Here is a 26,685-nt window from a genome sequence, read left to right on the forward strand (position 1 = left end):
AGAAATCTAAAAATCGAATGGTCTTAAAAATTCGAGAAATTGAAAAAGAGAAATATCCAAGAACTTGAAAATGTAAAATATCGAAAAAGTGAAAAATCGAGACATCGAAAAATTCCAAAACTGAAATGACGAAAAATTGAGATATCGAGCTGAAAAATTAAAATATCAAAAAAGTCGAAACATCGAAAAATCTATAAAATCGAAACATCGAAAATTTCAAAAACTGAAACATCGAGAAACCGAAACACCAAAATATCGAGAAATCGAGAAGTCGAAAAATCGAAAAATTGGGAAATGGGGTAAAATCGAAACATCGAAAAATTAAAAATTGTAAAACTGAAAAATTTTAAATTAAAAATTCGGTAAATTGTGAAATTAAAAAATCGAAAAATTGAAGAATCAAACGCAAACTGAAAAATGGAAGTACAAATGTCGAAAAACTGGATCTGAAAATCTGAAAAACTGAAAAATCTAAAAATTGGACCATTGAAAGACGAGAAATTGAAGAATGGGAAAATCAAAAACTCAGTTAATGGAAAAATTAAGAAATCCCAAAATTGAAAATTTAGAAATGTCAAAAATTCGAAAGTTTTTAAAACTGAAAATTGAAGAGTCAAAAAACTGAAAAGACCGAAAATCAAAAAGTCCAAAAAGTTGAAAAATCGTAAGATCGAGCCATGGAAACATCAAAAAATGGAAAAATTCAGAAGTTGACAAGTTCCCAAAATTGAAAAATTTTAAAAAATCGACAAAATGAAGAATTGAAAAATGTAAAATTTAAAAAACCGAAACACTGACAAATAAGAAATCAAAAATTAAATAATTCGAAAAATTGAAAAGCATAAATATCGAAGAACTAAAGCACTGAAAAATCGAGAAATCGAAAAATTCCAAAACTGAAACAAAAAATTGGGAAATCGAAAAACTGGAAGTTTGAAATATCGAAAAATTGATGAATAGAAAAACCGAAAAGTCGAAAAATCGAAACACTGAGATATCGATAAAATCGAAATATCGAAAAGTTCAAAAACTGAAACATCAAGAAACTGAAAAATCGAAGTAGGCTAAAATCGAAAAATCGAACATTTAAAAGCTGTAGAAATTAAAAATCTCAGATCAAAAAAATCGGTAAATCGGGAAGTTGAAAAATTGGAAAATCGAAAAACTGAAGAATTCAAAGAAAAATCAAAGAATCGAAAAATTGAAAAACTGCAAAACCGAAACATCCAGAAAGTCAAAAATCGACGAATCAAAAAGGCGAAAAATCGAAGTCGAAAAATGCAAAATTGGAAAAACTGAAAAATCCAAAAATTGAAGAACTGAATAACTGAAAAGTCGTGAAATGAAGGAATAGGAAAATAAAAAATTAGTTAATTGAGGAATGGAGAAATCAAAAAATTAAAAATTTATAAATATCAAAAATTGAAAAATTGAAGAGTCTAAAATAAGAAAAATCGTAAAAGTGAAACCTCGGAAAATTCAATCAAAAAAGCGAAAAATCACATCACTGGAATATCGAAAACCTGAGTATAATCGAAAAATTGAAAATCGAGATATTGAAATTTCAAAAATCGAGAAATTGAAAAATCTAAAAATTGAACCATTGAAAGTCGAGAAATCGAGGAATGGGAAAATCAAAAACTCAGTTAATGGAAAAATTGAGAAATGCAAAAATTGAAAATTTAGTAATGTCAAAAATTTTAAAATTTTTAAAATTGAAAATTTAAGAGTCAAAAAAACTGAAAAGACCGAAAATCAAAAATTTTTAATATCGAAAAATTGAAAAATCCAAAAATCAAATTCCAAAAAGTTGAAAAATCGTAAGATCGAGCCATCGAAACATCAAAAATTGAAAAATCCAGAAGTTGAAAATTTCCCAAAAATGAAAAATTGAAAAATGTAAAATTTAGAAAACCGAAACACTGACAAATAAGAAGTCAAAAATTAAAAAATTCGAAAAATTGAAAAGCATAAATATCGAAGAACTAAAGCACTGAAAATCCAGAAATCAAAAAATTCCAAAACTGAAATGAAAAATTGGGATATCGAAAAACTGGAAGTTTGAAATATCGAAAAATTACAGAATAGAAAAGCCGCAAAGTCGAAAAATCGAAACAATGAGAAATCGATAAAATCGAAATATCGAAAAGTTCAAAAACTGAAACATCAAGAAACCGAATTATCAAAGTATTGAGAAATCGGGAAGTCGAAAAATCAAGAAACTAAGAAATCGAAGTAGGCCAAAATCGAAAAATCAAAAATTTAAAAATTTTAGAAATGAATAATTTCAGATAAAAAAAATCGGTAAATCGGGAAGAAGAATTCAAATATTGAAAAATTCCAAAATTGAAATATCGAACAATCAAGAAACGGAAGCAAAATCTGAAGATCGAAAAATTTAAAAATTCCAAAACCGAAACATCGAATAAGTGAAAAATCGAGAAACCAAAAAGGTGAAAAATCGAAGTCGCAAAATACAAAACTGGAAAAGCTGAAAAATCTAAAAATTGAAAAATTGAAAAACTGAAAAATCGAAACATTGAAAAATCAAAGAATAGGAAAATAACAAAAATTATTTAATTGAGAAATGAAGACATCGAAAAATTGAAAATTTAGAAACATCAAGAATTGAAAAATTGAAAAATTGAAGAGTCCAAAATAAGGAAAATCGTAAAAGTGAAACATTGGAAAATTGAGAATTCCAAAAATGAGGAAATCGGAAAAGCGAAAATTTAATAAATAGCGAAATTGAAGAATCAAGAAAGTGAAAAATCCCATTACTGGAATATCGAAAACTTGGAAATCAGGAAATTGAAAATTCGAAAAAGTTGTAAATAGAAAAATTGAAATATCGGACAACTGAGAAATCGAAAAGTCGAAATTTGAGAAATCAAAAAATCGTTACATGGGCAATTTTGACTTTCTCCCAAAAATCTGGATATTTTAAATAAAAATTCAGCGTGGATTCATAGACCACATTAATTCTTGGAGCCCATGAACGGATAAATTTTTCAAGACTTCCTAGCATTCGAGATTGCAATTTTAAATTTAAATTGTACAATGTTATAAAATTTTGATTTTTTAACGGAAAGCTGGATCCCTAAGGTGAAAACTCAACACGGATTAGTAAATCACTAATTTAGAAAATTTAAATTACGTTTACTATAACTGTTAAATTTTGAACTGACGTCATTCCGTTGTTGGTGGAGATGTACAGACAAATTTTGGTTAGCGTCTAGGTGATAATATTATAATATATAAAAAAAGACAACAATCGATCTGGTAGTTTCGGCAATTATCTGTCTAATACAAAAGCGAATAGACGGCAGACAGCGAGACAGACAAAGAAAAACGGAGACCTCTTTTTTCGTACTCTAAGGGTGATGAAACATCTAGAAAACACCGCTTGCACTTTTTTGCAGGATTTTCGTGTCATGTGTGTAATGGTTAACTATACCTGAGCACATCATTAAAAATGAGGTTATGTTTAGTTTTGAGGTAAAATAGCATTTTCCAAACACATTTTGGTCTGGTCCACCCTTAAGTATTTCTTGTACATGGAAAACATTTGTTAAACTCAACAACATAATTGGTAGTACCATTCTTGTGTTTTTGTTAAGTGGTATAATATATTAGAAGGTTCAGCTAATTGTTAAAATGCAACCTGTGTCACCGTGTTTCAGAAGCTACGCTGTCGTCTTCTGGGACCGAGCTGATCTTATGGCCTTCAATGTTTCACATTAAAAAAAATATCTATGACAGTTTTTGGAAAATATTGGCGATAGATATTTAGATTGAATGTGTTAGTTTCGCTTTATATGGAAAATCGGTGGCAGCACGAAATTTTATTTTAAAAATAAAATACATTATGTATGGTATGGTTTAGATTAATTCTTTGTTACGGTCCCCGCTAAATCTGGAATTAAATAAAACGAAATTTCACAAAATAAATATTGGTTCGCTCGTAACTTTCACGTACGGTTTTGATGTCCAAAAATAGAATACGGATGAAACAATTCGTACCCATTTTTGTCGTGTGTCGTGCGATACTTTGCCCGGATTTATGGTCGGCGGCAGATTAATTTTTCGTCAGATCGCAATTGTATATAGTAAAAGCTGAGTGGATGAGTTTCGTTAGTGATGATTTACGGTGTCACGGTGCGAATTGGGGCCGTATGTGCTAAAAGGCGATATAGTAATCGATTGCGGTCATCGGGGGCCGCCCACTCTCAGAGACAGCTTGGACATCTCTGGAGAGCCGGCGCTATCTGATATCGCACCCCCGGGTTGTTTTTGTTTCTAGAAGTCACGAATAACAAAAACAAAAAGCTTCATTTCTGAGTTTCAGTCGCGCAAAAACAAAAATATATTTTTGACCAATTAATCTTCTCGAGAGCATTCTCGTAGGTATTGTTCGGTAATGGAAGAGAATTTATCGAGGGGGGCGGCGGCGTCATCTGAAAGCAGGATTCTTGGAAGAAATAATACATCATTGTGATTTCATTATGAGGCCGGTTATGAGAGAATGACATATTGATCCCTGCCGATGGCCCTCGCTGACAGCTTAATATAATAACATATTCAATTTCCTCAGTTGAATAATGATCTCTTTCCATTCGACAAAGGTTTACAGATGACAGACAGGTCTTTCGGTTTTCCCGGGCCGGTCTCGATTGACGCAATCCGGGTTAACTGCCGGCCGATGCAAACGGACGCGATTGCTGTCAGGATGCGAAATTCGCCCTCGCATTGTCCTGTCGCTGATTGTTATGTGCGATAGGTGATTCAAGAAGCTTGCTGCGGTCAGCGACGGATTAACGGCGGAACTCTCGCGGGACCGACGGCACGCTATCGTGACTGCTCAAGGACCTCAGACCGACCCTCGAGAGACCCATACTGCCGAAACCACAATCACCGTCGAGGATTTTAAACAGACAGACCCTGCACCGCATCCCTCTCCGAGGGACCGGATCGAGAAAAACTGTCTTTCCACTTCACTATTTTCACTCTATTCACTCCATTCGCGCAAAACAATGGTAATCAAACCGAGAATCGCACGTACGAAGACGTACAATCAAACAATTCAATACCGAAACGGCTCAACTATTCCGTTTATTTATTTCGGGGTTGCTCCAGTTTTGATCGCAGAGGGAACGAGACTAAAACTACCCAGTAAAAGCAGTTAATGTAATGCGGTAAATACATATATATGTCGCATTAACGTCACTATGATTATGTCTTAACGGTATAGTCGATAGATAAGCCTTATAAGCTCACAATCCGGTTATATAACCAATATGTAATTTTAACTGTATTTACTAGATATCTAATTAATCCTGTCTCAGCTACATACTTCAGAGTACTTTATTTTTATTAGTTATTTATGTAAAGTGCTTTTCGGTTTATTTTGCATAACGGAATATTAAACCGAAAATTGACGTTTCTGACACGGCAACACCAAAAAACAGTTAAAACATACATATTCAATACAAGGTTCCTATAAATCATTATAGGCTAAAAGTAGGTCATGGAAGCGTGCCGCCTATCACTTTATGAGTATTTTGCTAAATACCTAATGACGCATGACAAATACTACACGCATCTGTATAACTTTCCATCACTAATGCTTTGGACCAATTGTTTAATTTCATGTTACGAGGGTAGCGCCAGAAATTCCCGGCCTGGCTATGAAAGAAACGGCGTAAACTTACAATTAAATTTTATTTTTGAATGTAGTCCTCCCTGACATCAATGCACTTATTAGATCGTTTCAGCAACAATTCAATACATTTAAAAAAATATTCTTTCGGCTTGGTCCCAAAATGTGCCGAAACTGCAGACTTCACCTCTTCGTCGTTTCCAAAATGGCATCCTCGAAGGTTTTTTTCAATTTTTTAAGCAGGTAATAGTCACTGGAGGTCATATCTTGGCTATAAGGAGGGTGATCGATTTGTTGAAAAGTTCAATCACGAATTGCGTCTTGCGTAATTGCAGCAGAGTGCACGGATGCATTGTTGTGCAGCACACCATCTTTCTAGTGAGTTTTCCACGGCTGGAGTCTCGAATATTTTGGCGTAATTTACGCACAAGTGCTACGTAATATGTCGCATTAACTGTGGTGTTGCGTTCTTTAAAATCTGTAAGAAGAATGTCTTCAGAATCCCAAAATATGGTAGGCATCACCTTTTTTGTCGACTAACAGACTCTGAACTTTCTTGGTGGTGCTTCTCCTTTTCATCTCCATTCCATCAACTCTCTTTTGTACAGAGGCTCTTAGTACAGAACCATAGTTTCATGCCCTGTGACATTTGTCTTCGGTGCGTCCACAGGATTTTCTCCACAGAGCTCCAAAAAAGACTGAGCAGATTCAACACGACGCTGGCGCTGAATTGCTGGGAGATATTTAGGAAGTCACATTGCATTAATTTTATTCATGCCTAAATGATCATGGACGATTCGGCGAACGGTTGTATCTGAAAGCCTCGACTTTTGTGCTATTTCTTTCACCTTCAAGTGTCGATCATCTAATACGAGATCCTCAACAAGAGCAATATTGTTGTCCGTTAACACTTCCATGGGCCTTCCTGTTCTAGATCATCTTCCAACGATTTCTGACCCATTCGAAACCGTTTTGACCACTCCTTCATCACAGAATATGTCGGTGATTTTTGGCCATACACCTCGTCCAACCGATCTTTAATGTTTTGAGAGGAAATACCTCCTGGAGTGAGTAATTTTATACTCAATTTTCGTGACTTCTGACATCGTGATGAACAAATGTGTGTTACCAAAAAACTATTTGGCGTAAGCTGCATTTTTGTATGTTTCAGATCTAATGAGACTTGAACTGACATATTCCTAAGATTTTGTCCTCCTACTGTACCTGGATCTATGCCAGGCCGGGAATATTTGGCGCTACCCTCGTACAACAGGAACTCCTGACTGCAATCTTGTCAAGGACCTTTGCGGATTCTGCTTGCGTCTTTGTTTCAAATCATCAAAAACTACCTCAGATACTGAAGGTCTTCTAGGAGACTTCCTTTTGTTGACACTGCCAGTCCGAAAAAATCTGTTGATTACATCTCTACTGTGAGTCTCTAACGACGTTCCTTGAATTTGAAAATCAGGGTACCTATTTGGCCAGACATTCTTGCTTATAATTAAAAAAAAAATCCTCATTTTAAGAATCTCAAGTAGTTCTGCCACAAATTTTCAAATAACCAAAAGGGAAATGTTTTTCAACAATTTTCCGAAAAATCTATAATAAAGGCCCTAGTGGCCGGGCAGTGGAGCTATCGTATAGAAACTTTTCCACAGGTTACGAATTCCAAGTGATTATTGTGATATATCTTCAACTATCCGAGAAAAAATAGGAAATATTTGTCATATATTTTCCGTAAAATCCATAAATGTACCTTGGGTAGACCAGAAAGCTCTGTTATCGTAAGAGGGTTTTCCGTACATTATTATGAATTATCTTAAAAAACGAGCACTATTTTTTCAAAATTTTCCGAAGCAATTAGGAAAATGGTTCTCTAGTGTCATAAGAAAATATTGAGAATCTTGTAGTTATTGCCACAAATTTTCAAGTAACCAAACGAGCAAATATTTTCCAACAACTGTCCGGAAATGTATGGTCTAAGTGGACCGGGAAATTATGCTAGCATATAGAAACTCCTCTGCAGGTCAATAATTCCAAGTCGCCATTGTCATATATTGTCAAATACTCGAGAAAGGCGAAGGGAAATTATTTTCAAGGAATTTTCCGGAAAATCTTCAAATATGAATATAGTCGATCGAAAGATGATGCAATCGGATGGAAAATTTTGTTATTATATGTTTTTAAATAACAGAGAAAAAATCAGAAAACATTTATACATAATTTTCCAGGAAATTTACAAATAAGGCCGTAGCCGACTAAAGATGGTGCTATTGTACAGAGATTTTTCCATAAGTAATAAATTTCATGTCATTTTTGCTATCATTCCTTGATTAGTAGAGTAAAACCAGAAAATATTTTAAAAGAATTTTCTCAAATTTAGACCTTATATTTTTTGTACGTTGAGATTATGTGATTTCTGTTATAGATCTTTAACTAGAAAAAATCGAGGAAATTTTAATGAAAAATTTTCCGGAAAATCAGCAAATTTAGCTCTAGTAGACTGAAAAACTGTGCCATTGTATCTATAGAGCATTTTCCGTAGATTACAAATTTGAGGTCGTTACTGCTACATCTCAAATTACCGAATAAAACGGGAAGACTTTCCAAGAATTTTCCGCAAAATCTTCAAATATCGCTCCAATTAACCGAAAAATGATGCACCGTTTGGAAAATTTTCCACAAGTTAAGAATTCGAATAACCGAGAAAATGAGGAAACACTAGTAAGTATTTAGGAAGATAAAACTCATTTTGGCAAAGGACCTATTCCCCAAGAAAATAAAGGACGGGTGGGCGGGCTAGTACTCACAAAAATAAAACTGATTTTGGCAAAGGGCGTACTCTCTAAGAAAATAAATTTGTAATACTTATCAACTGTATTTACTAGATGTCTGATTCATGTTGTGTCAGTTACAAACTACGGAATGTTTTATTTTTATTAGTTATTTATGTAAAGTGCTTTTCGGTTTATTTTGCATAACGGAATGTTAAACCGAAAATTGACGTTTCTGACATGGAAACACCAAAAAACTTTGAAAAACATACATATTAAGTACAAGGTTTCCATAAATGATTATAGGGTCGAAATAAGTCATGGAAGCGTGCCGCCGGTCACTTCATGTGTATTTTACTAAATACCCAAAACGCACGACAAATACTACACGCATCTGTATAACTTCCCATCACTAATTCTTTGGCCTATTGTTCAATTTCATGTTGCAGCAGAAACTCCTGACTGCAACCTTGTCAAAGACGTTTGCGTAGTAGTAAGTATTTACGAAGATAAAACTGATTTCGGCAAAGGACCTATTCCCCAAGAAAATAAAAGGAGGGTGGGCGGGCTGGTACTTGCGAAAATAAAACTGATTTTGGCAAAGGACGTACTCTCTAAGAAAATAAATATGTAATACTTAGTAACTGTATTTACTAAATGTCTGATTAATGTTGCGTCAGCTACAAATTTCGGAATGTTTTATTTTTATTAGTTATTTATGTAAAGTGCTTTTCGGTTTATTTTGCATACAGGGATTTTAAACCGAAAATTGACGTTTCCGACACGGCAACACCACAAAACATTTAAAAACATACATATTAAGTACAAGGTTTCCATAAACGATTATAGGGTCGAAATAATTCATGGAAGCGTGCCGCCTGTCACTTCATGTATATTTTACTAAATGCCCAAAAACGCACGACTAATACAACACGCATCTGTATAATTTCCCATCACTGATTCTTTGGACCTATTGTTCAATTTCATGTTGCAACAGGAACTCCTGACTGCAAACTTGTCAAAGACGTTTGCGGATTCTGCTCGAGTCGTTGTCTGAAATCATCAACAACTACGTCAGATACTGAAGGTCTTCCAGGAGATTTTTCTGCCAGTTCGAAACAGTCTGTTACATCTCTAATTTGAGTCTGTAACGACGTTTCTTGAATTTAAAAATCAGGGTATTTGGCCAGATATTCTCGCTTACAATTTCAAAGAATTGCAATATTTTCAAAGGTAGACCAAAAATGATTCTGTCTTATTTTCAAATAACCAAAAAGGAATTTTTTTCCAACAAGTTTCCGAAAAATCTATAATAAAGGCCCTTGTGGCCGGGCAATGAAGCTGTCATATAGAAACTTTTCCACTGGTTACGAATTCCAAGTGATTATTGTGATGTATCTTCAACTATTCGAGAAAAACGAGGAAATATTTGTCATATATTTTCCGTAAAATCCGTAAATGTATCTTCGGTAGACCAGAAAGCTCTGTTATCATGAGAGAGTTTTTCGTACATTATTATGAATTATCGAAAAAAACGAGGACATATTTTTCCAAAATTTTCCGAAGAATTTACGAATCTGCTGCTCTCGTGTCAAAAGAAAATGTTTATATATTAAGAATCTCATCGTTATGGACACAGATTTTCAAATAACCAAAGGAGGAAACATTTTCCAAAAATTTTCCGGAAAATTAAGGATTTAGTGGACCGGAAAATTATGCTAGCATATAGAAACTCTCCTGCAGGTCCAGAATTCCAAGTCGTTATTGTCATATATTGGCAAATATTCAACAGTGGCGAGGAGGAATTATTTTCGAGGAATTTTCCGGAAAATCTTCAAATATAAATCTATTCGACCGAAAGATGACGCAATCGAATGGAAAATTTTCTGAAAATTAAGAATCGCTAGTTTCCATTACCCAACTTTTTTAAATAACAGAGAAAAATGAGAAAATGTTTATCCAATTTTCCGGGCAATTTGATGTCATTTTTGCTATAATTCTTCAGTTAGTAAAGTAAAATCAGGAAACATTTTCCAAGGATTTTTTCAAATATAGCTCTTACATTTTTTGTACGTTCAGATTATGTGATTTCTGTTATAGATCTTTAACTAGAGAAAATCGAGGAAATTTTAATGAAAAATTTTCCGGAAAATCAGCAAATTTAGCTCTAGTAGACCAAAAAACTATGCCATTGTATCTATAGAGCATTTTCCGTAGATTACAAATTTGAGGTCGTTACTGCTACATCTCAAATTACCGAATAAAACGGGAAGACTTTCCAAGAATTTTCCGCAAAATCTTCAAATATGGCTCCAATTAACCGAAAAATGATACCGTGTGGAAAATTTTCCGCAAGTTAAGAATTCGAATAACCGAGAAAATGAGGAAATACTAGTAAGTATTTACGAAGATAAAACCGTTTTTGGCAAAGGACGTACTCTCTAAAAAAATAAATATGTAATATTTATTAACTGTATTTACTAGATGTCTGATTAATGTTTCGTCAGCTACAAACTTCAGAGTGTTTTATTTTCATTAGTTATTTATGTAAAGTGCTTTTCGGTTTATTTTGCATAACGGAATGTTAAACCGAAAATTGACGTTTCTGACACGGCAACACCAAAAAACGTTTAAGAACACACATATTAAGTACAAGGTTTCCATAAATGATTATAGGGTAGAAATCAGTCATGCCGCCTGTCACTTTATGTGTATTTTACTAAATGCCTAAAAACGCAAACCAAATACCACACGGATCTGTATAACTTCCCATCATTAATGCTTTGGACCTATTGTTCAATATAATGTTGTAACAGGAACTCCTGACTGCAACCTTGTCAATTTTCCGAAAAATCTATAATAAAGGCACTATTGGCCGGGCAATGAAGCTGTCATATAGAAACTTTTCCACAGGTTACGAATTCCAAGTGATTATTGTGACGTATCTTCAACTATCCGAGAAAAACGAGGAAATATTTGTCATATATTTTCCGTAAAATCCATAAATGTACCTTCAGTAGACCAGAAAGCTCTGTTATCATTAGAGAGTTTTCCATACATTATTATGAATCATCGAAAAAAACGAGGACATATTTTTCCAAAATTTTCCGAAGAATTTACGAATCTGCTCCTCTGGTGCCAAAAGAAAATGTTTGAATATTAAGAATCTCGTCGCTATGGACACAGATTTTCAAATAACCAACCGAGGAAATATTTTCCAACAATTTTCCGGAAAATTAAGGATATAGTGGACGGGAAATACTAGTAAGTATTTAGGAAGATAAAACTCATTTTGGCAAAGGACCTATTCCCCAAGAAAATAAAGGGCGGGTGGGCGGGCTAGTACTTGCGAAAATAAAACTGACTTTGGCAAAGGACGTACTCTCCAAGAAAATAAATATGTAATACTTATTAACTGTATTTACTAGATGTCTGATTAATGTTGCGTCAGCTACAAACTTCGGAATGATTTGTTTTTATTAGTTATTTATGTGAAGTACTTTTCGGTTTATTTTGCATAACGGAATGTTAAACCGAAAATTGACGTTTCTGACACGCCAACCCCAAAAAACATTTGAAAACATACATATTAAGTACAAGGTTTCTATAAATGATTATAGGGTCAAAATAAGTCATGGAAGCGTGCCGCCTGTCACTTTATGAGTATTTTACCAAATGGCTAAAAACGCACGACAAATACCACACGCATCTTTATAACTTCCGATCTTTGGACATAATGTTCAATTTCATGTTGCAACTGGAACTCCTGACTGCAATCTTGTCAAAGACGTTTGCGGATTCTGCTCGAGTCGTTGCCTGAAATCATCAACAACTACCTCATATACTGAAGGTCTTCCAGGAGATTTTCCTGCCAGTTCGAAACAGTCTGTTGATTACATCTCTAATGTGAGTCTGTAACGACGTTTCTAGAATTTCAAAATCAGGTTATTTGGCCAGATATTCTCGCTTACAATTTCAAAAAATTGCAATATTTTCGAAGGCATACCAAAAATGAATCTGTCTTGCGAAAAAAAATCCTCATGCCAAGAATCTCAAGTCGTTCTGCCACAAATTTTCAAATAACTAAAAGGGAAATATTTTCCAACAATTTTCCGAAAAATCTATAATAAAGGCCCTGGTTACGGATTCCAAGTAATTATTGTGATGTATCTTCAACTAACCGAGCAAAACGAGGAAATATTTGTCATATATTTTCCGTAAAATCCATAAATGTACCTTCGGTAGACCAGAAAGCTCTGTTATCATGAGAGAGTTTTCGGTACATTAATATGAATTATCGAAAAAAACGAGGACATATTTTTCCATAATTTTCCGAAAAATTTACGAATCTGCTCCTCTAGTGTCAAAAGAAAGTGTTTGCATATTAAGAATCTCGTCGTTATGGATACAGATTTTCAAATAACCAAACGAGGAAATATTTTCCAAAAATTTTCCGGAAAATTAAGGATTTAGTGGACCGGAAAAATATACTAGCATATAGAAACTCTCCTGCAGGTCCAGAATTCCAAATCGTTATTGTCATATATTGTTAAATATTCAAGAATGGCGAGGAGGATTTATTTTCGAGGAATTTTCCGGAAAATCTTCAAATATAAATCTAGTCGACCAAAAGATGATGCAGTCGGATGGAAAATTTTCTGCAAATCATTTTTGCTATAATTCTTCAGTTAGTAAAGTAAAACAAGGAAACATTTTCCAAGGTCTTCCAGTCTGTTGATTACATCTCTAAAGTGAGTCTCTAACGACGTTTGGTCTTTATAGTGCTTAAATATATTTAGAGCATGAAAGACAACGGCTTTATAAGAAATACACTAAAGATCAGTTTTTCCTTTCTAATAATTATTTCTGAAAACTTGTTTATACTGGAAGTGTTATTTTGGAACTATGGCCTGACTGACAAATTATAAACATCTTGGGTTGTAAAAATTTGTGCCGTTCAATGTCAGTTGTATTCACCTAGGTAAGATAATATTTAATGAATTCTTAGTAACTAAGTATACTACTACAAAATTACGATCAATTCTTTACGTTGTGTTACTTTAAAAATGAGACAATAAATAAATCAGTGACCCAATTTGATATTAAATGCGTTACTTTACACCTATCAAAATTTTCTTAGTAGAGATAAACATGCCGACTCACAGTTTTAACTCCGCTACTTTGTAATCACACTAGAAGATAAATTGGTCCGACCACACTGCAATGGAGTCAGCACGAGTGTTTTATTATTTGCATCTCAATTTACAGCGGCAAGTTTTGATAACCACCACTGTGCTCATTAAGTTAATTGGAAGCTGGACTTGTGTCTCTCAACTAGTCATATCAGATACTGAGCAATACAGAAATATTTGACCCTCTTGTTTCGGTTTCCGCTGCTGCCGTTAGTATTGATTGAAGCAATTTCTTTGAACTGTTAATCAAGAGTCGTTTATTTTTTATTCAGAACGTGGTTGAAAAATATTTTCGTCCCTTTTATTTGTATAGAGTAGCTTCAGTAACTAAATGACTCCTAATGAGTTTACTTAGGTACTTGGGGTTTATAGCAGCAAACACTTTTCTGAACTAATTGGGGCGATTTCACCACTGAACCTCAATTTATGGAAACTTTCATACGTTCAGGTAAATTACCCCGAGCCCTATTAGGTAAATGCAAAATAAAACAATTTTTTTACGATATATGTTTACTGTTTCAGAATTCAGTAGATAATAATTTGAAAACTGATAGCTGTTGGCCTGAAACAACTGAAATATTTTCAGAAAAATATTGAAATTTATTAGAACATACTTTAGCGCAGCACAAGGTAAACGCAAAAAAAATCAATATTCTTTTGCTTGTGGTAGCAATTTTTGACGCACCGAACATTTGTTAAAATTAAATTAAAAGAAAGAAAACAAAATTCCGGCCATAGTTTTACTAACAAACTAACAGCAACGGTTGTTCAGAAAAAGGCCAAAGGAAAACCCGTATAATATATTTATTCTTCAATTAGCTGTAGCATGTAGAAACAATAACGGCTGAAAAACACAAAATTAAGCACGTAAATTTGACAACAGTAAAGTGCTTTTAGAATAATTGTTCTATTTTCAGAGAGCACACCCACACTTCATTTATTTAGCAGTTTGTAGATTCTGAAAAGCTGGAATTTTTTTTCAAAAAGCCTGCACTGAACTTGAACGATAACATTTTTCGAGTGACAATTACATAAGGCAAGTTTGTCTAATTTTCAGAAAATTAGATAGCGTGGGTATGTTTTCTTTATAAGTTTAATATCAGAAAGGAATTTGCTGTTCATGTGTCTCCAAGAATTATAATTTATTAACATTCCTATTTGCCGTAGATAGGAGGCGTGTAGAAGTCAATTTTTTTATATAAATATTTATAATAAGATCTTTTCGAGTGATTTGAAGAATTATAAATTTTTTCGATGAAAATAGTGGAGGCGGATTAATAATTTTTTGGAAAGCATTTATTACAAGCATCTTTGTATATCGTGTTATATAACAAAACACTAATTCAAATCCAGATTTGAACGAAGGTAAACGATATTATGCCAAAGCGATTTGAGGAACATAGATTTTTTGCAACTGTAAATTTTTTCTACAAAATGGTGGAGGCGCCGGGATAATAGTTTTTTAAAATTTACTTTGTTTAAGAATTTTGATGCAGCTTGTATGGAAATAATTCTTCTATATATATCCAAGGACAGAATTAAGATGAACCACATTTTTTCAAAGCAGTTTGCCTAAGTTAAATTTTTCGTACGGTATTATTTAATTAGTTTAGATAACTTTTCTGTTATTTGAAAAGTAGAAGGAAACTAAGTACTGATCCTTTATCTCAAAAAATTTCCTATTAGGCAGAACGCTTTTTCGGGTCAATTTAAGCGACATTAAAATTTATTTTTTTGTTATGTAAAATGGTACAAGGAAACATTTTCGTTAAGATATGATCCTTTTCTGGCCAATTTAAGTATCGTAGTAGCAAGTTTATTGATTAAATTGGAGAACGGGCCTGGATAATATATATTTTTTAATTTACTTGGTTTAGGGATTTCTATTTATATTTTTTTGTCACTTGGAAAAACACAAGAAAAAATGCAAAGATTCTTGATTCCAAAAAAATCCGGTTAGATGAAGCCCTTTTCTGGCCAATTTAATTTATTGTAAATTTTCGATAAAAATGGTGGAGGCGCCGGGATAACAATATCTTAAAATTCACTTATTTTAGGGAATTCCGAATCAACTTTTATATTAAATTGGCATTTACTTTTTTTTAAAGCATACTTTTCTTGATATATCTTGATTTATGCAGCACAATAATTAAACTTGAAGAGACTCTCAAAACTTTTTCTATATTATTTGATAAATTACAAGAGAAATGAGCAACGATGTTTGATTTCTAGAAAATTTCAGGTTGATAGAATCCTTTACTGTCCAGTTCAAGTGATTGTACATGTGTTCGTAAAAAATGGTGGAGGCGCCGGGAAAATAATTGCAAACATTAATTTAATTTAGAAACTTTTATATAGTCACAAATTTTCATACAACAGTGTTTTTCTTTCGTAAGACTTGATTTATACAACAATACTAATCCAGATACGTACTTGAAATAAGATAAACGACAGTTTTTCAAAGGAACTCTTGCAGCTTACATTTTTAGTTTTTTACTAGTAATTATTTTTTTGTTATTTGAAAAAGACACAAGAAAAATAAGCCAAGAAATTTCGTCCAGATAGTCCTTTTCTTGCCAATTTGATTAATTAAATATAATAATATTAAATAAAAATGGTGGATGCGCCGGGATAATAATTTACTAAATTTTGTTTAGCATAAGATTTGGAAGTAGGTTTTTCAAGATGTTAGAAATGTTTATAAAAGTACACATTTCATGGTACATCCTGATTTAGACAACACAGTACTAATGCAAATACAGACTTAAGCTAAGATAAAATAAATTACATTTTGTTAAAACCATTCCTTTCCTTTAATTTTTTGTACATTGGTAATTTTTTCTGTGTTACTTGAAAAAGCATAAGTCAAGTAAGCACAAAATCTCCATTCCAAGAAAATTTTCTTTAAGATGGATCCTTTTTCCGGGCAATTTAAGTATTTTAAAATTTTTGTAAATCGATTTATTTTAAGAATTTCGAAATACCTGAGCTTGAGGTATCGCAAATTGTACTTTTTGGAAAATTACGTTTTTTTTTTTAATATTCAGATGCCAGACAACAAAATATGACCTTCTTTTAGGCCGATTCGACAAAGTTAGTTTTTTCGAAAAGAAGTCAACATTTTTCTTTTACTGAAAGAGATATAAGGAAAACAGGCAGAGACTGTTGATCTCGAAAAAAGACCCACCAATTTAAGTAATTTTAGAATTTTGTTTCTACAAAAATTGGAGAGGAGCGATAATTTTTGTTTAATTAATTCATTTATTTTAAGAATTTCTTAATATATTTAAGAAAATGATTAATAATCGACCATTGTTGCAAGCGATTTAAGCATCATTGATTTTTCGCACAGTCTTGATACCGAAAAAACTTCGGAAATGAAGTAAATTTTTAGACAAAAATTTTTATTAAATACATATTTTTCAATATTTTATTAAAAGAATTTGGAAGTGGCTTTTGTATAAAATTGTATATTTTAGTAAAAATACGCTTTCCTTAGAATATCCTGCTGCAGGCAACAAAATGGTAACTGAAGTTCGGAGATTTTGACTTGACTTACAATAAAATGCACCATGAACATGCAAAATAGATCCAATATCTGCAGACATATCTAATAAAAAGCCGAAGTGTCTTAAGAAAATATTGAAATTTATAAGTAGAATTTAAATTGTGATGACTAGAGAGCGGATTTTATGAAATTTGCATATCCTTTATTTTTTGCATATAAGTCTTGATATTTAATATGTGAACGAATCATGCTAATTAAAAATGAATACAGCTATAAAAAAATTACATATTTGCATATATTTGCCTTCTGCTGCATATTTCACGTAACGGGTGCATATTTTGCATTTTTATCAATTTTTGGGCTAAATTGAAAAAAAATTGTCATTCTATCGGCATTTATCTAGAAAAACGAAATTTCATTAATCATATTGCAAATATTGTCCTCAGCTTCAAATAACTAAAAAGGTTCGGGTTTTATGGTAGTTTCGAGAAACCACCGGGTGTTAAGCCATTCTTCCAGGTAAAATCGGGCCGTAATTACTTTTGGAAATACCGTTCATTCCCAATATTTAAGCGTATTTATTAATGGTATGTTTTATGGTGGTCGAAGGGACGTTACCCTATTATTTTTTATCGTGAGTTTGCATTGAAAGCATTTAAAGCGATACAGGTGTGTCAATATGTCGACGATAACTCGAATTAATTTATGGATTAAACCTTTTCCTGAACTTATTCTTCAAGAAGGAACTCTGTTTTGTCGCGCCTGCTCTAAACTGATAAGGATTTTTATACATCTGTGGACGTAGTACGTACTTTTTCTACTTACAAAAACATACTTTAGAATCACCGGAAAAACTTTTTGTTAGAATATTTCAAAAAATATTTAAAAATAAACTGTTACCAAAATAGTAATTAAATAGTCGATTACTACTATTTTTCAATTTGTTCTGTTTATATTTATTTTTTAGTATAACAATATTATTCGTAGCTCGAGAAACCTATTTTTGTAATTTGCAAATGAATTTAGTTCGGTTATTACGATTTTTTTTTTATTTTTGGAGCATACGCAACTGCATATCTCTGCATATATTAAGAAAGTTACTGCATATTTGCATAAATTTGATGCATATCATATGATCATATTTCTCAAAATTTTGCTGCATATTTTCCGCTCTCTAGTGATGACTGTGCTTTGTATTTAAAGATTTATAACTTAAATTGCTACCGGAAGTCACTTTTCTGTGTTTATATTATGTTTTACATTTAGAAGAAATTAAAACACTTTCCTTCGAGATTGAGGGTCGTAAATTTGTTTCTTTAAATTTACAATGCAGTAGTATACTTCATATTTTTCAATTTTATTTTTCGACTAAAATTGGAAAAATATCTCCATCAAATAAAAATAATTAACGAATTAACAGCAAAGCTTTTTTCAAAAAATGTAACATATCAATTCTTTAGTAAGTTGTACATGTAGAGACAATAATGTCTTAAAAAGGCAAAATTAAACACCTGACTCTGACAACAGTAAAATGCTTTTAGTGTTGTTCTATTTTCAGCGAGCACAAACAATTCGTTCTTAGTAATTTCAGATAACATTTACTGAATCCTGAAAAGTTAGACTTTTGTTCCAAAACTGTGCAGCGGAACCATTAATAGTAAAACTTTTCAAATGAAAATCAATTATAACTGTAAAAAGCGCGATATGCAACTTCGATGAAACTGGCTACACCACAAGGGTTATTCACTTTTTTGCAGAATTACATAATGTTGGAAAAAATATTTCCTCAAATGTGGCTACAGGAATTATAAACTTTGTTATTTGTCGTAGAGTAAGTTGGAGACTTGGAGTTCGTGAAGTGTCTCGAATCCGATTTTAACTTTTCCAGGATATAGCGACTATATTTAATAAATATTTACTGCTCAGACATCCAGTTCATTTAAACTTGAGTCTGTAATTACGCTGTTCCTTGCAGGAATATTTGCACGAAAAATTAAAGAGAGGCCAAAAACTAATAATTTGCTTTGAGTATTAAGTCCCCATTTTCTACGCCTACATTCTCCGTCTGACGTTAGTCTTTCAGTTATAATTTGTTTCAGTACATAAAGCTTTTTTGAACGAATGGTGGAAATCTAGACGTAGTTAGCAATATATTTGTGTTCTTTTAATTGTCTCTAAAATTTTCACCGCGGGAATTAAAAGCAGAGATACGGTGCGAGATTTTATCAGTTTGAAAAAACAAAAAACTTTTTAATGAAAACAGGACGTTCCGTTGCTTTCCGGTTTGCCATAAAAATCCGAAAAACAATTTTCCTGCTGTGTTTGAAGTAGACGTACGGGAACTAGTAATAATATTTCACATGGCTAACTATTTCCGGATTGTTTTGGTCTTGAAATATGAAGTTCTTCAAGCAAGTACGCTCGAGCTCAAATATATTGCAAGCGTCGATAATTTTTCAAATTCCCAACCCATGCAACTTTTTTCGCCCTTTGAAATGCAAGCATGCGAAGCAAATAGCTCAATCATTTGCAAGTGAAATACTCCTCTTGCTAGCATTCCAATAATTTATGCACACGGATCAGGAAAGTTTGTTCGTTAAATTTATTTCCTTCGGCATATGACTTCGATCAGACTACCATTTCCATCAGTCAGCATACACATCCGAGTTTTTCCTTGCACTTTATTAGTACCTCGAAGTTTACCTTATAAAATTTTATATCGCTTCCGAAACTTGTCAAACTCGTAAAGTCCGGCAAGAAACACCCGACAGCAAACAGGTGTCATAAAGGGGACTTCTCGGGGATATGTCGTCTGAATGGGATGTCTTATGAAACTCACGAGCTATAAAAACTTAGCTAAACGAAGCAACGACCTGGTTAATTCGTTGATTCCGGCCGATACTCACGTGTTTGAGATTCTCACTCTATCGACGGAAATGGGGTTTGTGCAACTGCAGTTGATCGATGTTCGATGCTTTGAGTCTTCCAGTTTAATTTAATTAAGCTCGTTCTCGATAACCTTCGCTAGGTAGCTTAAAGTTCGACCTGTGTTTGTACCAACTGGATGTAATATCTTTGTAGGTGGCACTCGTTTCAAACTCTAATAATCTTCCCCAGTCCCTTTGACCGACTCCACATTAATTTATTAGCATACTTTGATGCGAAACCCGCGAAGCTTTATGGCTTGCGGTTGAGCTCATAAAAGTGCAGCTTTGTCGTGTAACTATTTAAACAATAAAACCGTTTTCAATTTCAGAGGATGTTTCTGGCAGTCGCTTCCTATTATCTTCCCAGTCGGTGCATAAAAAGGGTTAGACGTATGATAACGAGAACATTGATATTTGTAAATCACGGCCCTCCGGGGAACCGACAAACCACACTCGGCCAAGTTAAAACAATTTTGAAAATATATTATATCAAGTTAACCTGCAAGCTAGAAATGCGAAATCGATATTGACTGGATTTATGGCACACCCGAGCCTGGCCGCAGTGGAGAGAACGACCACATAACAGCAAAAATATGTGCAATGAAGCAATGGATTTGTATCTCAATCGAAGGAGTTTGAGAGTAAATCGACGACTGAGGAGATATACTGCGGGATACCATTGTGTGTTCACCAACATCGATTACTATAACAAACTGCAGGGTCGTTTACCCCGCAAACAAAATCATTAGAATTAAGGGGCCACGTCTGGTTGCAGAAAAATATAACCCTTTTAAAATTTTAGAAAATTCGCTGGTTGGAGCGGTGGAAGTCTAGAATATAACATTTATGTAACCATAGAGATAGAATACACATTGGCTAGTTCGGTGTTCCTTTATTTTTAACATAGTTTCGATGTTTAAATTTCAAACTAAATAAAAGAGACTTTATTCCACTGCACCATTTTTTCGGACCCAATTTTATTAACATGGATTGATGTAGTAAAAACAAATATCACGATAGGCAAAATTGAATAATGGATACGGAAAACGACAAAATAAAATTCGAACCAGATTATTAGTGTTTAATTGGCTTAATTTTTGTGCAAATTTTCCTGTAGTAAAAAGTGCAATTACAGATTCGAGTTGGATTGAACTGAATAATATCTGAAGGGTAAACAGTGATTAAAGTGGGTATACATTAATGAAAACGTAAATTAAATTTCATATGCTTCAAGAATTCCTACCGCAGAGGAAAGTTCAAACCTCCTTTAGGTACATTTATGCAATCTGTTTATTTAGAGTGATAGTTCTTATGATTAAATTTAAAAAAAATCTCAGCTAAGCAAATTTGCTTTATTCGGTTGTAGTTAGTTATCGTATGATTTTTGACTCTTATACTCTAATTTTCAAAATTCATTCACTGTTATTAAAAATTACTAAGAACTTGACGAGTTGTCGATAATATCTGTTATCTGATTTATGAATCTGCAATTTTGGAGAATTCGAATTTTTGTTTGAAATATCCAGATAAAATTCGAACCCACACTTGCCTCTAAAATTACTTAAAATTTCGTCGTCAAGAATCAAATAAGAAATTAATTTCTGATAAAAAATCGATTTTCTAGTGTTTTAGGAAAAAAATGTGGTGGATAGTACCAGTTGCAGTATGTAACGAGGTACCGGGAGCAGGAATTTTTGGTGACAACCGCACCGCGCCGGCGCAACATCGAAAAATGAGTCTTTTGAACGGGGTGCATAAAAACCTCACGTGGCCACACCATTAGATCTCAAAATAGTCCCGAACGAATGGATTTCCATGCTCTGATTTGACCAGATCTTGGCTAACATAATCTGACTTGCACTTTGGAAGAACAATTTGAGGCGAATTAAGAAGTAAAAGTTAAAAGAAGTGTAGATAAGTCAAGAAAAATGTTGCTGCTTCGGTGGAAATCGAACCACACGCCACCCGCTTGCCGGGCAGGTATCCTGACCACTAGATAACGAGGCCGCTTATCTTTCTCCGTTTACCAACGTGTTATTGTGCCGCCACAGAAGAAAGGGTTTTGCGCAGAATGTATGTAAGGAAAACAAATGTTCTATGGAAGAATCGACCCCAAAATAGGTAGAAAGAAAAAAAAGAGAAAGAGGGTGGAAATTTTGTGAACAAAAACACATAGCAGGTAAATGGTGAGCAGAGGAAAAATGAAAGAATAAAAGTGCAATGAGATATACCTAAAGGTAAAACCAAAAGCGTAAATGTTTGGACGCAAGGAAACATGAGTAGAACAAACATACAAATCGTGAAGATTAGCTGGGATAAGTAGGAAACATTACATGTAAAGAGGAGAAAGAGCAAGAAAAGGAAACCAAAAAACTCATTTAAATATTAAAATTAAAAATCAAGTTTTGTATATGAATCACATCTAATTTTAAATTTAATTTTTAACAATTTTAGTGTATAGTCTTCAAAGAACCGTACAACTTCGGTCTTTCACTTTTTTTTTTATTTCTGATAATTAATTAGATATAGAGGAACATAAATCAAATTTTAAATGCAGACAACAAAACCCAGATTCAGATTTTAAATAAGAGCAGTTAAAAGCAATTTGGACAAGTTTGTTAGTGAGATGTTAATTTGGACAACTTTGATTTCTCGCACAGAAATATTTTTTCTCTGTAATCTGGAAAAATACAATAAAAATATGCAAACATTCTTGATTACAAGACAATTTCCGCCTAGATAGTCTTTTTCTAGCCAATTTATATGGTTGTAAATTTTCGATAGAAATGGTGGAGGCGCCGGGATAATATGTATTTTTTTTAATTTACTTAGTTTAAGAATTACGAATCAACTTTTATATTAAATGGGTGATTTTTAAAAAGCGTACTATTCTGTGTACATCGTGAATTAGCCAGCAGAATAATTCAACTAAAGACATTTTCTCAAAACGATTCGTGTAATTTAAATCTTCCGTAAAGTGGTAATTTTTGCTCAGTTATTTGAAAAAGTACTATAAAAACGAGCAGATGTACTTTTCCGATAATGCAGAGTTCTTTCCGGCCAATTTGAGTAAATTTCAATTTTTTCCATAGAGATTGTGGAGGTGCTGAATTTTATTTAAAAAAATAGTTAAGAAAGAGGGCGGAAATGTTGTGAACAAAAACACATAGCAGGTAAATGGTGAGCAGAGCAAAAATGAAAGAACAAAAATGCGATGAGATATACCTAAAGGTAAAACCAAAAGCGTAAATGTTTGGACGTAAGGAAACATGAGTAAAACAAACATACATATCGTGAAGATTTGCTGGGAGAAGTAGGAAACATTACATGTAAAGAGGAGAAAGAGCAAGAAAAGGAAACCAAAAACTTATTTAATATTAAAATTAAAAAACAAGTTTTGTCTATGAATCACATCTAATTTTAAATTTAATTTTTAACAGTTTTAGTGTATAGCCTCCAAAGAACCGTACAACTTTGGTCTTTGACTTTTTTTTTATTTCTAATAATTAATTAGATATAGACGAACGTAAATCAAATTTTAAATGCAGACAACAAAATCCTGATTCAGATTTGAAATAAGAGCAGTTCAAAGCAATTTGGACATCTTTGATTTTTCGCACAGAAATATTTTTTTGTTTGTAATCTGGAAAAATACAACAAAAATATGCGAACATTCTTCATTTCAAGAAAATTTTCGCCTAGGTAGAGTTCTTTTTTAACGAATTTATATAATTGTAAATTTCCGATAAAAATGGTGGAGGCGCCGGGATAATAATTTCTTAAAATTTAATTGGTTTAAGAATTAACTTTTATATCACATGGGCCATTTTTACAAAATCATACTTTTCTTGATTTTGGCAGCACAATAATTAAAATTAAAGACATTTTCTCAAAACGATTCGTGTATGTATTTTAAAATTTTAGGCAGGTGGTAATTTTTTCTCAGTTATTTGAAAAAATACTATAACAATTAGCAGATGTAATTTTCCGATAAGATAGAGCTCTTTCCGGCTAATATGAGCAAATTTCAATTTTTTCCATAAAAACTGTGGAGATGCAGAGATTTTATTAAAAGAAATAATTAAGAAAGAGGGCGAAAATTTTGTGACAAAAAACACATAGGAGGTAAATGGTGAACACAAGATTTTGTCTAGTTATCACATTTAATTTTAAATTTAATTTTTAATAATTTTAGAGTATAGTCCCCAAAGAATCGTACAACTTTGACCTTTGACTTTTTTCTCCATTTCTAATAATTAATGAGATTTCAAGGAACTCGCGCTTAGTGATTTACTTTATATACAATACTCAAAAAAATTAGTAATAATTTGGTGTATGTAACACATTTTATTTAACTAAAATGCTAATAATTAACTAAGTACTAAAATTTAACTCTATTTAGACGTTAATCGGAATATTATTCAAATTCCTACTACTATTTAAAATAACATTTTAAATTGCTAAAATGTGCTAGTTTTCGTTATATTGAACACAGTTAAAATGTTACATGAACAAAATGTCTTTATAATGATGACAAAATAGGTAAAGCAAAGATGTAATTTTAAATTGAAACTAAATTTTTTCGTGTTGGGCGCCAATTCTTCTGGGGGTAGTGTTCTCGTCACGAGTGCAGTTGAATTGCGGTTCTCTGTGTGATCCGCTCGTTTTAAAAGGAATTGCGCCATTTACCTTAGCCTGAATTCGTACCGCCAGTGCCCTCGAACTAGCGGAGTGTCCTGATTCTAAGCAGTTATCCAAAAATCAATATGTATTTTACAAATATTGATTAATTAGCAGCTCCATTAACAACAGATTTAGCTCATTTTGCACAATCACTGGCTTTAATTAAATTTTAATTATTTCTATTTCGAAAGCAAACTTTTTTTGTTATTCGATATTTATCGAACATTTACTAGTTTTAGTATAATTGAAATGTTAAAACTGGCGGTTGATTTTTAAATGAGCTCAGTTTCCAACGCTAGTGGAACGAAAGGTACATTAATGGAACATTAATAATATAAATAACGAAGTTACGGTATAAACATGGATATCGTAGTTTTTTATTAGGCTACTGTTCTTACTACATTAATAGCCAAGATGGATGCCAATAGTAGTAGTCAGTCTGGTACGTCTGCACAAATCTGCAGAAAATGTAAATCAAAAGTTGTCAGTGCATTAAAATGTATATCGTGTGATAATGTGTACCACCTTAGTTGTGCCAAGGGTGTATCTTATGTAAAAATTTTGGACAGTAAGTCTTTAGTTTGCTGTGATAAAGTGAAAATGCCTCCTGTTGTGTGCGAAGATTCTGAGTTTTTTGAAGCAATGGAACAAATGAGTGGACCTGAGAAAAAGGTTGATATTGCTGTTTTCAATTATATTATTAAACAAAAAGACGAAATTATAAAGGAGCTAAGGGATCGTGTAAAAACGCAAAGTGAGATGATAGACATTTTGATAAAAAGTTCGTACAACTTGGGAGGCTCCACTGATTGTAGTTTATCATCAATGGACGCTTTTTCGAGTAAGATTATGAATAAAAACGTGAGTGGTGTGGAAGCAAGAAAAGTGGTAAACAAAAGTGAACCTGAAATACGGAACACTATTATTTATCCTAATACGAATTCATGTAATGAAGTTGATCTAAATAATTCTTCAGACAATGGTAAAAATCCTTCTGAGAAGGAGGTAACAGGTGATACTTTAAAACGTCGGCCGAAAGTAAGTAAGTTAATTATTGGCTCAGCAGATATAGCTTCTAGTTCAGGTTCGTCAGATTTGTCATCGAGTGATCATGATTTCGTAGCTGTCACCAGAAAAAAAAGCAGTCATATACATATTACAAGAGTAAACCCTAATGTTGATGTGAACAAGATTACTGATTATATCAAATTTAAGTTAAAATCCCATGAAGAAGTGCTGAAAAATAAACGTCTTCCTGACTTTAAGCTTATTAAATTGGACTCTAAATTTCCTGAGTTATATAGTTCTTTCAAACTTACTATCGATTTTGTATATCAAAATGATATTCTGGCTGCATCTTTTTGGCCCAAGGGTGTAGCGGTAAGGAAGTTTTTTCAATCGAAATCCATACATTTACAGCATAACACATAATTACAGAGCGTCAGAATTTTGTTCTACTCTTTTTTATAATGAGCTATCCTTACTGTTCTATTTTTTTTTTTTTTCTTGATGTTTAGATATATTTTGCAGGCATACGTTGTATTTAATTATTTATTTGTAAGATAGACTACTATTTACTTTTGTTTTGTATTCTGTAATTGGAGATTAATCTCTGTTGAGTACAATAAATTATTATTATTATTATTATTATTATTATTATTATTATGATATTATTAATTAGTACATTTTCCGTTGAGTAAAAGTTACTCCAACGGAAAACATTCATTTATGTATAGCGTGTTTCACCTTAATTATGTAGCACCATATTTCAAAATTATTATCAGTGGAGGAAACAACTTATGCCACTGCATAATTTATTAAAACGTCTATTAAACATCTAAACTTCATAACTGCAATTGCAGTTGTTTGTCGGGGCGATTTTTTAAATTGATATTAAATGAGTATTGTTGAAAACTATTTTAAAATGGAATTCTCCTTAGTT

The 26,685-nt window shown here is 32.7% G+C and overlaps 1 protein-coding gene and 1 long non-coding RNA gene across 2 annotated transcripts in view; one reads left to right on the plus strand and one right to left on the minus strand.

Moving 5' to 3' along the window:
* Window positions 1–26,685, minus strand: part of LOC135128992 (neurotrimin-like) — a 353,567-nt gene that overhangs the window by 218,995 nt on the left and 107,887 nt on the right. The window lies entirely within an intron of this gene.
* LOC135128996 (uncharacterized) lies at window positions 25,545–25,862 on the plus strand. Its single transcript, XR_010280487.1, has 2 exons — window positions 25,545–25,781; window positions 25,828–25,862. It is a non-coding gene; the product is annotated as an uncharacterized LOC135128996 (long non-coding RNA).

Source organism: Zophobas morio, unplaced genomic scaffold (assembly GCF_036711695.1).
Source record: "Zophobas morio isolate AGI-343-1 ecotype UQ-CSIRO unplaced genomic scaffold, CSIRO_AGI_Zmor_V1 ptg000014l, whole genome shotgun sequence".
Classification (NCBI taxonomy): Eukaryota; Metazoa; Arthropoda; class Insecta; order Coleoptera; family Tenebrionidae; genus Zophobas; species Zophobas morio.